This window comes from Amblyomma maculatum, chromosome 5, assembly GCF_055883805.1.
Source record: "Amblyomma maculatum isolate TAMU_Amacu chromosome 5, ASM5588380v1, whole genome shotgun sequence".
In the NCBI taxonomy this organism is placed as follows: domain Eukaryota; kingdom Metazoa; phylum Arthropoda; class Arachnida; order Ixodida; family Ixodidae; genus Amblyomma; species Amblyomma maculatum.
This window is the reverse complement of record NC_139348.1, coordinates 129,591,335-129,604,285: the sequence shown is the minus strand read 5'-3', so window position 1 is coordinate 129,604,285 and position 12,951 is coordinate 129,591,335. Positions and strand designations below refer to the sequence as shown.

Genomic DNA, 12,951 nt, shown 5'->3' with positions numbered 1-12,951 from the left:
CACGCCTGCCAATGAATTTCAAGTCCCAGGAAACGCGACGCCTGGAGGACGTTTAACAACCGACTATTCTGCTTCCACTGCGGTGAGGCCTGCCCCATCCTACACCATACGCCATTCCCCACAAAGGGGTATGGGCCTGCGCGGCTTCGCCATTGACGCCCTACGACCCCGTCCTGGCGAATGACAGGAAGAAATCGAGACCTGCTCGAGGAGGGCAGAGTCAACAAGCCCTCGGTACCGCTCTCCTCACCGTACAGCGCCCAACTTCGTCACCGGGCCGCAATTACGTCCATGCAAGGTCCCCTAGCCCACATAGGGGAAACTAAATGTAGCAACCTTTCGAGGTTAGGTTCTCAATGGCGAAAAACCCAAGAGCTTTTGCCGACAGCGACGAGAGACTACACAAATTTCAGGACGCTGCATTCTGTGACGACTACCTTGACGATCACGCGCCCAAGCTCTAAAGTGACACCGCCGCTACGTACGCGACAACATTGGCGACAACTCGACCACAGTGAAAGCCGACACCTCCACCCAGCAAAGTGGCAACGCTATACCCTGCCTTGTGTCCTCAATAAACGATGCAGCCGATATTGGACACCAAGGAACACGTGAAATGCGAGGCCGTGAACAAGCGACCTTGAATTTTCTGTCGACGGTCACACAGTCAGTGCCCTAGTAAACACCGGAGCTGTCTATTCAGTCATCAGTGGACCATTTGCTTCTCAGGTATAAAAAGAATGACCGCTTGGGATGGCCCGTGGATTCATACCGCTGATGGTAACCTCATTACTCCTTCGCAGCGATGCACTGCAAGAATAGCCGTAAATGGGCGTACGTACCCCAAGATCTTCGTGGTTATACAGAAGCGTTCGCGCGACGTGAGTTTGGCATAGACTTCCTAAATGAGCATAGGGCGATCATTGAAGTCCGATCCAAGTTCATCAAGCTCTCGGCGGACAACGCCATACCTTCCACGACTACACTCACGAATCACGTCGCTATAAACATCATCAGCGTTGAATTGACCGTGCCGCTCGATCAACCGTCGTAGTTTTCGTGGTTAATGCAGACATCGACCCTGCTGAAAGTGTCATCGAAGGAAACATCCAGTTGCCCTTTTTGATCGAGGTCCAGGTGCTGGTAACAAACTTAAATGGAAGAATACCGGCATCTCAATAAGGGCACGACGATCGCATTTATTGACGAATCAGCAGGCATACGAAATGTATTCGCCTCCCCGGCGCCTGGGTGGGACCAGACGGGTTGGTGAAGAAGAAAGTTGGACCACAGCTTCGTTTCTGAGTCAATTACCGCCGCCTAAACAGTATAACGAAGAAGGACGTGTACCCTCTCCCCCGTATCGAAGACACATTGGACTGGCTCTTCAATGCAAAGTGCTTTTCATTGATGGAGTTAAAGAGCGACTACTGGCAAATTTAGGTCTACCAAAGAGACCGTGAGAAACCCGCATTCATCACACCTCTTGGACTTCCAAGTAATGCCATTCGGTCTCTGCTCCGCTCCCGCGATGTTTCAACGAGTATTTCATGCCGTAATGGCTGGCTTGATGTGGCAGATTTGTCTGGTATGCTTGGGTGATGTCGTTGTCTTCTCCTTAAGGTTTGATGACCCTCTGAAAAGGCTTTAAAAAGTGCTCGAGGCAATCAAGACATCAGGGCTAACGTTGAAACCAGAGAAATGCCACTTCGCCTATACGAGGAACAATGGTTCGTAGGTCGCATTGTTAGCAAGGCTTGCGTTTGCCCTGACTTAGAGAATATAGCTGCGATTGCCCAGTTAGCAGGTGTCTTAAGCTATGCACTTACTGTCAGCGGTTTGTCAAGAACATTTTGTGTATCGCCGAACCGTTGAGGCAGATTACAAAGGTGACATACCTTTTAAATGAAAAACGCCGAAATATGATGCTTTCGAAAAAATTAAGCGCCGCTTACAATCTCCTCCTGTAGTCGGGCACTTCGAAGAAAATGCAGAGAGAGAGAAATTCACACCTACGTAAGGAGCGTTAGCCTAGGCGCATTTCTTCAGAAAGTTGACGGACAGGAAAATGTTATCGCGTACGCTAACCGTTCCCTGTCGAATACTGCAGCCAATTATTCGATGACGGAGCAAGGATGCCTTTCCAGCATTTTGGCTGAATAAAAATTTCTCCCCTATTTCTACGGACGACCATACAAAGTTGAAAGCGACCCCTATCCTCTGAGTTCACTCACGCCTTCTTAGAGTACAGCCAGACAAGGCACAGGAGGACGACAACCTATCAGCCGCACAGCAAAGGACTTACAGAGCGCGTCAATGAAACAACAGCGGTCATGATCGTCATGTACGTCGACTCCGAACCCCAGGCCTGGGACAACATCCTGCCCAACGGGATGTTCGCGTATAACGCGGCTGTTCAGAAGACAACGAGAGTGACCCCATTCAAGCTTGTGTGCGGTAGGGAGCCCACGGCAGCGCTCGACGCAATGCTTCCGCCCGTCACAGACGAATAAAACCTCGATTTCGCCGCCTATCTCCAAAGTGCAGAGGAAGCCCGAAGACTGGCCCGAGCACGCATTAAGGGTCAGCGACGAAACGACGCCCGACGTTACAACTATGACGACGCGATGCTGAGTATAAGCCAAGGGAGCAAGTCTGGGTGTGGACACCGATTCGCCGCCGCGGACTGAGTGAAAAGCTTTTACGCCGATACTTCAGCTCCAGCAAAGTGCTTCGCCGACTAGGACAATGGAACTACGATGTCGTTTCCGATGGCGCGACAGCATCAAAGCGGCGCCTAGCGCCCCCAGAAATTGTGCATGTTTTACGCCTTAAGTTATATTACACGCGCTAAAGGCTATTCATGTTTACTTCCCCGTGTTTATGTTAACTGACGTCTGTATGTTTTGAAATATAAAGGCAAGGTTTGTTAAAGGGGGAGTAATGCCACGAACCATTCATTTCTTCATTTCTTCTTATACAGCCGCCGGTATGCGGCCTTATCACTGCAATACCAGCGCACGAATCGATTATGTATTCTTTGTTTGTTCATTTCTTTTGTCGCGAGACGTAGCTTTATCGTTTTCTTTGTCGCGTTAGATGCGCCGAGGTGTATCTCGAGAATTCAAATCACGCGTGTATGTTTCTACAATGTTCCAAGGTATGCTAGTCACTGGTTGCGGTTTTATCTCGATCCTTCGCCCAAATCTTTAGATCGAGTGCTGACGCATGAAACGGGCATTCTTTGTTTCACGACCGCCGAGCACGATTGCTGCTATCGACGCCGCCGAATCACTCAGTTCTTTTGCGAGAAGCCTAATAAAGTTTCTTCTGTACGCTACCAGACTCCTCATTTGTGGCATCGGCCTTGTCGCCCCCACGTCACAATATAGCCAAAGTGAAAGCCTGTTAGGCACAATATTTTTGGGATACCAATTTGGAAATGGAAACAAACAAGCACTCAAAAAAGGTTGCTAAAATACACCAAAAAATTTTATGACGTTTTTTACGTTCAGCAAGCAGGATGATTTTGGGAAGATAAATTATATGATAGTAAAAGTCTAAAATGCACAAAATATTATCGTTTATTTAAATCATTACTTACGCGATTCCTCTTCAAGACATATAGAGTTCGTGCTTTTGTGGTGAAAATACGCGATAGTTGGCTTGCGTTAAATGGCCAAATTTTCATCAGAATCCCATTCTGAGACAACAATTGTTTATTAAGAAGTCTGAATTGCACCGCAAGCGAAGAATTTGCCGGAAAAGAAGGTTTAAAATTTTCTGCATAAAACATGCTCCAAGGACATACATTGCAAAGTGATTAACTTTTTAGTTATTTATTTTTTGATACCTGTAGTAATTATATACAGCTAGTTAACAACAACCTCTTTGTTATATTATTATGCGACTAGTTTTCTACAGGACCAAACCAAACGTTTTGTAAACATTGCATTCGTGTCACGTACGCGGACAAGATACTGTAAATTAATGATGTAGCCAGGAAATGAATAACGTAGGCAATAACCGCAAGCGGCCAAAAAATTATCGGTACTTTATAAAGTCAAATCGGAGGCAATAATTTTCAGAACAGTACACGACTCTGATTACTACTAAATATACGAATTGTTTCGCAATTTACTTTTACGTTGCTTTACAGAAATAATTTGAAAGTTATTTACCCTAAAGAAAGTTGACAATGAACAATTTTATTGCGAAATTTATCAAGAAAGATTTATCGCAAATTATCAGGAGAGAATCTCTTGATTTATCTTTTAGACATTTTTAGCTGGTAGACAGCCATGCATGGTTCGATAAATGTTCATTTACGCAGATAATATTAACATTTATTGTAATCTTCAAGTGCAGGAGGGGTGCTGAAATCTAGCATTTTATTGTTGCAGTCGACAGTACTCGATTTGCGTGAACACACATGTTGGCCATTTCGTTAGCTGCATGTTCGTGTATGTTATAAAGGATATTTCAAGTAGCATAATACTTGACGTTGAAGAGCTTAACCGCATAGATTGTTGCTGTCTTATTGCCACTGAAACCAGAAACTGCATTCTTAGGACCAGGATGAATTGCGCTATTGCGTTCTTCGAGCTAGATGTCGCTTGGAGTTAAACATGCTATATCAAATGCACTTTTCCAAATGGTTTTTGGCAGAGGCTGTAAAAGATCGGAAATTTATATCGTTTCTTGCACTCAGTGCTGAGAGGTTACTGTAGTGTTGCAGCAGCCAGGCTTTATTGTGCAACTGCGTCTGGAAGCAACGAGTACTGGACAACAGGAGATACGAACGATAAACACGCGCGGTACCTCATGTTCAAGAATGCTCTTCGTTTTGAATTTGTGTACGTCCGTTTAGTTAAAGAAGTATTACAGTGCGAGGTTTATAGTCTAAGCCTTTGATAGCGTGCCAAGGTAGTTGCAGTCGTAAAATAGTAATAGCGAACATGACTGCCGTATGGCGGACAGGCGGCTCTTATATCAATGTGCAGGTTCTTTATTTTTACAGTGTCCAGACATACGATTCCTGATTAAATACTCCATTTTTGATGGAGGCAAAACAAACTACGCTTGGTTCCTTTCCGTTCCGAGTATGCCCTTATGGTACAATGTTTCTATATAGTACAATGATTCCGATATAGAAAATACTACTACGCAGGCAGAGTATTGTAGACGGCCAAAGTCTTAATTACCCGTCGTCTTATGCATAGCTCAAATTTATCTGTATGCATATCAGGGTAAATAATGTCGCGTAACAAAGTATCACCGTGATGCCATTTACTCTCATGCTGAGCATAGAAATTGAGAAGACTAGGTGAAATAAAGAGTTTCTCATTATGACATACATATCAAGCGGTACTGTGCAAAGAGCACTGTACGTAGCATGTCGAGTTTAGGAGTTTGTAACTCATCGGTATCAAAATTGACACTCTTCATCTTAGTGATCATGTATTTGTCTGTAAAACAATTGCAGAACAAAATTATTTTATTTTTTTTGTTGTTGTTGTATTTATGTATTTACTGCAGAACATTGGTGAGGTCCAAGCAGGAAGGGCAACAGCAGTGAACAATACAATAGTTTAAGACAATGACACACAGGATAAGCAGAAATGAATTGCCATAGAATATTACAATGAAAATTCAATACAGTTATTTAAACATGGCTAAAAAAAACACAAGTTACAAATGTTTAAAGCTGCCATGGTTGGGGTAGTGAGTTCCAGTCATTGATGGTGCGAGGAAAAAAGCAAAGTTGGAACACATTGGTTCTTAAAAAAAATGTATTAGAAGAGCTTTGTGATAGTGTCGTGTATTTCTGGCAGGCATTGGGGAAAGATAAAGCGAAGTGTCAAGGCTAAGTTTAATGTTCAGAAGCAAAGAAAATGTAAACGGAAATTTTGCCTCCTTATCTGAAGTTGTTCAATACCATGGGCTAGCATTAGTTCGGTCGGTGAGTCTGTGCGAAGAAATTTTGAATATATAAACCTAACTGCTTTTTTTCGCATTCTTTCGAGATTCGTGATAATAGACTTAGTCTAAGAATCCCACATTATGCACGCGTATTTTCGCATTCTTTCGAGATTCGTGATAATAGACTTAGTCTAAGAATCCCACATTATGCACGCGTATTTTCGCATTCTTTCGAGATTCGTGATAATAGACTTAGTCTAAGAATCCCACATTATGCACGCGTATTTTCGCATTCTTTCGAGATTCGTGATAATAGACTTAGTCTAAGAATCCCACATTATGCACGCGTATTTTCGCATTCTTTCGAGATTCGTGATAATAGACTTAGTCTAAGAATCCCACATTATGCACGCGTATTTTTGCATTCTTTCGAGATTCGTGATAATAGACTTAGTCTAAGAATCCCACATTATGCACGCGTATTTTCGCATTCTTTCGAGATTCGTGATAATAGACTTAGTCTAAGAATCCCACATTATGCACGCGTATTTTCGCATTCTTTCGAGATTCGTGATAATAGACTTAGTCTAAGAATCCCACATTATGCACGCGTATTTTCGCATTCTTTCGAGATTCGTGATAATAGACTTAGTCTAAGAATCCCACATTATGCACGCGTATTTTCGCATTCTTTCGAGATTCGTGATAATAGACTTAGTCTAAGAATCCCACATTATGCACGCGTATTTTCGCATTCTTTCGAGATTCGTGATAATAGACTTAGTCTAAGAATCCCACATTATGCACGCGTATTTTCGCATTCTTTCGAGATTCGTGATAATAGACTTAGTCTAAGAATCCCACATTATGCACGCGTATTTTCGCATTCTTTCGAGATTCGTGATAATAGACTTAGTCTAAGAGTCCCACATTATGCACGCATATTCAATCTTGGGTCTAATTAGTATATCCTATTCGGTCGTTGCTTTTATTTCATAGCTTCCTAAGAATAAATTTAAGTAGACAAGTGCATACCGATAACGAATTCATTTCTGTAGGTTTGAAAATTCAAAGAAATGCACATAGGTGTGGCTTAGTAATTGCTTGGTGTACTGTTTGAATTTATTATTGATGTTAAGGAATAACCGTGAAGGAGTTTTTATCAGAAGTTATCAACCTTAGAAGCTCGAAATTACTTATCACATCCGTGCTGTTTGTATATGGCTAATATTAGGGTTATTATAGTGTCTGTTTCTTCACTTATAGACCGATAATTATTTTCCCCCTCGGCTCCATCTTTAGGTATTTTACACTGGCTACATTATGAACTCCTGAATGCAGAGCAACTATCTAACATGAATTAGTTTCGATACTGCGCCAGGGTATATATTTACATAACATTTCCGGATAGCATCCTAATAAAATGTACTTTTTTTTCTAATAATAACATCGTTGGCTGTGTCGCGCAGTGGCCGACACCCATACAGGTAAAATGCTCTGATTAACTGCCTGTATTGTTACTAAAATCAGAGCAAAACGTGAATAAGTTCTTTGCCTACCACCAAGTGTCACGAAGACTGACGAGCGTGCAAATTTTAGGTTTTGCATTTCTTTGTTAGAATGGCTTTTCCGACAAACGTTAATGTCACAGAAACACACAACTTTCGAAAGAAACGTGAAAAAGGTGCTCTATCAAATAAATTTGAGCGTAATTGGAAAATACCGACAATCTTTACGCCGACTAAAAATTCTCGGAATTGCAAATTTATAACTAAACATGAATAGCTTACTGTCTGTTACGTATAAGGTATTTACTAAGGTAATCGCTAATAGAATCAGGACAACCTTAGACTGCAATCAAGCAAAGGATCAAGCAGGGTTTTGGAAACGATACTCTACTATCGATCATATCTATACTATTAATCAGGTGATAGAAAAATGCTCGCAATATAACCAGCCCTTATACATAGCATTCATTGATTACAAAAAAGTATTTGACTCAGTTGAAACGTCGGCGGTGATGCAGGCATTGCGAAATCAGGGGGTAGACGAGCCGTACGTGAAAGTGCTGGAAGATATATATAGTGGCTGCACAGCAACCATAGTTCTGCATAAAGAAAGTAACAAAATTCCCATAAAGAAAGGTGCTAGGCAAGGAGACACAATCTCCCCAGTACTATTCACAGCTTGCTTAGAGGAAGTATTCAGAGAATTGGATTGGGAGCAGTTAGGGATGAGGGTAGATGGCTAATACCTCAGTAATCTGCGATTTGCTGATGACATTGCCTTGCTAAGCAACTCGGGGGATGAACTGCAAATAATGATTGATGACCTAGACAGGAAAAATAGAAAGGTAGGCTTGAAAATCAATATGCGGAAGACTAAGGTAATGTTCAAAAGCCTCGGGAAGGAACAGCAGTTTAGATTAGGTAGCGAAGTACTGGAAGTAGTAGGCGAATATGTCTACTTAGGACAGGTAGTAACCGCTGATCCGGACCATGAAAAGGAAATAACAAGAAGAATAAGATTGGTATGGAGCGCATTTGGCAAGCACTCGCAGATTATGACTAGCAGCTTACCGGTATCGCTCAAGAGGAAAGTATACAACAGTTGCATCTTACCTGTACTCACCTATGGGGCTGAAACGTGGAGGCTAACCAAGAGAGTTCTACTTAAGTTGAGGACAACCCAGACGGCTATGGAACGCAAAATGGAAGGGTAACATTAATCGATAGGAAGCGTGCAGAGTGGGTCAGAGAAATAACTCAAGTTATCGACATTCTAGTGGAAATGAAGGAGAAGAAATGGACATTGGCAGGACATGTATTGCGAAGAGAGGATAACCGATGCTCGCTTAGGGTAACAAAGTGGATTCCAAGGGAAGGAAAGCGTAGCAGGGGGCGGCAGAACGTTAGGTGGCCGCATGAGATTAATAAGTTCGCAGGGGTCAAGTGGATGCAGCTAGCACAGAACCGGGTTAACTGGAGGAATATGGGAGAAGCCTTTGCCCTGCCGTGGGTATAGTCCGGCTGATGATGATAATGCTGATGAGTGGCTTTGTAGAAAACATGTTTTCATTTACTTGGTCTTGGACGCGATATGTATCGTTTTCAAATGCCATGAATTGCAGATCGATTTGGAAATTTTCTTCTTGCTTTGAAAGCTATCACGGCTTTTTCACACACGTCCACTCGCCTTTTTGTTTTCACTCAATAGGCTTCTACAAAAGGAGGGAAATATCTGACTGGTCTATCACAGATGAAAAAGTAACATATTTTACAGTGCAGGCGCCAGTTGCTTCACTGCATACCTCTACAGCAAAAATATCGTTACACTCCTAGCGGCTTTCCTCAATTGGCGCTTGAAATTTTGACAGTTGAAAAATCTTCTTGGGCGCAAATTTCCGTTCCTGCTTAGTCAGTCAGACAAGATACTGTAGGAAAATGCTCCTTTCTTAGCGGTTTATATAACGAAGCCATATTCAGTCCTTGTAAAATGTTAACAACATAAAACGCTTTTTCTAAGCAGTACAGTGGCGTTCCTTATTGCATTCGTGGAAGTCTACCCTACTTGCAAAATTAAACCCACATATTCATTTTTGGAACATTGCGTAGGGCTGAAAGCAGATCCCTTGAGTTCCAAATGCTTTATTAAGACTAAACTGTTGCGGTCATTAATACTGGTAGAGCATTTTATGCGCAAGCCTAATGTTCACCACATTGCTACGCATCTCTAGACGTCGAATGAAATTGTTCCAATGAGTACTACGGCTCATTTTACCGTAACAATTGAGCCCCCTCCTACATATATTTCATTTTCGGATGAGATGCACGTTTCAGTTTCCCCCCGGGATTATCTCCTGCTTTGAAAACTTTCTTCCAGTGCAGCAAAAGGAATGAAATAAATGTACAGCAGTAATTCTGCTGCACAACTTCTGTGATTACCAGGAACAAGCTTCTAGTGGTCTTGAATAACTATCAACTGGACGCATATACCGTTTTTGTGCACTAATTGATAGTAATCACACAACAAACCACAAGCTGCGTCGTTATATATACGTGGGATACTATAGTGGTATACTATAGCACTTTTTGTGAACGAAATAATGTCAAGGACTAAACTTTCGATGCATACCGGAATTTTGTAACGTTTTTCAGGAGCTCAACAAAATATGTGAGACTGGCGCTCTGTTCAAATTGTTACCAAAAGCACGTAAGCAAAAAGTGTCGAGCCACAGTTGTCGAATGACCCCGTGATGTTAAAATTGTGAGCAAATATTCTCATAAAAATCAGCCATTACACATTACAAAAAAAGCTGTCATTCTTTACTGCAAAGTATCAGCAATAAACGAGCAATCATAGCCTGCAGCTTCCGGAATACGAAATTGGACTGGAGTTATCCTGTTAATGTTCAAGTGCCTGAATTTTACTGTGTTGACGTCGTTGCACTTCGTAAGTAACGCAAGCGAACAATGGCCCACAAACTTCTGTTGCGAAGATGCTTCGAGTATCTCCACCTTTAAAGACAGTATTTGCCACACATTGTACTTCAATATGCATTCTTGCTCCGCTCTTGCTGCTTCGTAGCCAACATGAAATGTCTAAGCTCCAAGAAGGCCTTCGCAGGTATAGCATCTATGCCCTCCAGGTGATATCATTAGACACTACTATTGTGATCACGTCATTCTGATCACAGTGAAAGCACTCTTAAAGTGCAGATTTGCGAAGCCAGACGGTATGTCCTTCAGGGTATCTAGGCTATTAGACTTGAGGACACCCTAAAACGCAGGCAATTACACGCATTTATGCCATCACCAGCACTACCAAATTACCGGCGAGGACGTGCAGTTCATTTTCCATGTCACTAGTGACCTGGGACGTCTCTTGTTTTAACACATTTAAAATACCATTTAACGTCTGCATGGCGCTGCAGAGAAATTAAATGTCTGTCATTCCTCCAGCATTAGTACGATACAGCACCCTTTGTTGTAACGTTGACAAAATACTCCACACTTGTTGAAGAACGTGTAAAACGTTGTTGTATGTAGTATACTCTCAGCATCAACCCTAGTCACTCCTGACTCGCTGCGAAAGGCAGCTCTGGACACTTTCAGATGCAGGGTCAATAGAGTTTTCTGCTCAGTCAACATTCGCCGGGAAATCATACGAAGCTTTTAGTTCTCCTGATCACCTCTTTAAATCAGTTGAACATCTAGGCTTCTTTCACTGGCATGATCCGTTCTAGCCCGGTATACAGGTTAACGAAGCGCTGCTCTTCGTCATGTGTATAGCATTTCTTCTACATCCTGTTGATTCAAAAATTATCACTTCTTTTTGTATGCCCGTAGACGCCATTTCGAAAATGTTAAAGAACGCCAATATTTCAAGCCCACATAAACAATCTTCATATGTGTGAAACAAGTTCAACATTCCTGTGTAAAAGTTTCAAAACGATGGGGCAGGTACCAGCCCGAATTTGGTGCGAAGAAAAAAAGAAGGCATTAATGGGTTCCGTATTTTCCTACAGCATCTCTACAGAACCCGCGTACTTTCATATTATGCAGCTTCTCTGCAGAGCCGCAATTTCACCCTGTTAGTATAGCTCGCGGATCCGTAGAGAATGGTATGTGAAAGCAGGGAACAGTTCGTGTATACCTGTTTTGTCAGGACATTAAAAATAGCTGCGGAGCTAATAAAGCATGAACCTGCAGATATCAGCATGATAAAGTGGACAGAAGTAGCATGCGGGAACAACCAGCGTGATCTCATGGTATAGGGTTGCACACTCGTCAACTCTTTCCGTCTCAATGTAGCTACGAGAGCTGGCCACATTTGCAGGACGTATTTGTTCGTTTGGTCTCTTGAATCAAAAATTTGAGGAGGAATCCGAACCCTGCCATTTCACTGCCTACTGCAAACTAGAAATTTATGTTGTCAGAGTTATTCTGCGCAGCGACAGAGCTATCGGCATATTGTGTGAAGCACACCGCAGTTATGTTCCAAACTTTAAGCAATAAATCACAGTGCAACCTTGTTTTCCGCAATATATTTGGGATACCCTTTTATAAATGCTATCAAACAAGCTTTCAAAGAACATTGCTAAGAAAACACCTTGAAATTGTATCACTTTCATGGCGTTCAGAAAGCAGGATGATTTTTGGGGACATGAATTACGTGTTAGTAAACGCATAATATGAAAAAAAAAACATTAATGGTTATAGAACTCATTATTTGCGCGATTCCTCTTCAAAACACATAGAGTTTGTGCTTCTGTGGTGAAAAAAAAAACATTGTTGCCCTATGTTAAACGAGCAAATTTCTTTTTGAATCCCATTCCACCGACAACGGTTGCTCGTACCAAAATCTAGATTGCTCCGCAAGCTAAGATTTTGCCGCGATTGAGGTTTAAATATTTTTGAATAAATCAAGCTCCAAGAACATGCAGTGGAAAATGGTGACCTCTTTATTTATTGCCTATTTATTACTGTAGTAATTATATATTGCTTATTAAAAATACCTCTCCATCATATTATTATGCGACTTGTTTACTACATAAAAAAAGCGCAAGGTTCGTAAACAATGCACTCATGTCACGTAGGCGGATCAAGATACTCCAAATCGCTAAGATAGCGAGGCAATTAATGACGTATACAATACCCACCAGCGGCCTAATGCAACCAAAAAACTTATCCATATTTTGCGAAGTCAAATCGGATTCAACGATGTTCATAATGCAGAACAGTACACGACTCTCATTATAGCTACGAAATAAATGAATCGGTTCACCATTTATTTCATATTTGGTTATTTCTGAAAAAGATTTTTATTTAACTTAACCGATATAAGGCTGATATTGAGCAATTTATCTTATGTAAAAAACATCTTCATTTCTTTATTGTGCTCTGTTTCACCCATACACTAGAGTAGGAGAGAATCTCTTGATTTTTGTTTTAGACGTTTGTTGGCTTTAGACAGCCAAGCGTGGTTCGGTAAATGTTGGAAAGCGTGTCTCTAATATGAATTAGTTCC

At 41.8% G+C, this 12,951-nt stretch overlaps 1 long non-coding RNA gene across 3 annotated transcripts in view; it reads left to right on the top strand.

Moving 5' to 3' along the window:
• Positions 1 to 12,951, top strand: part of LOC146189530 (uncharacterized) — a 54,371-nt gene that overhangs the window by 33,798 nt on the left and 7,622 nt on the right. Inside the window, exon 1 of one of the 3 annotated variants that reach the window (XR_014707664.1) lies at positions 9,996 to 10,548. The exons of 1 other annotated variant lie outside the window; for it this stretch is intronic. This is a non-coding gene — a long non-coding RNA (uncharacterized LOC146189530). Of the gene's footprint in view, positions 1 to 9,995; positions 10,571 to 12,951 lie in introns of those variants that run through there. One more of the 3 variants, XR_014707665.1, reaches the window with a different exon arrangement.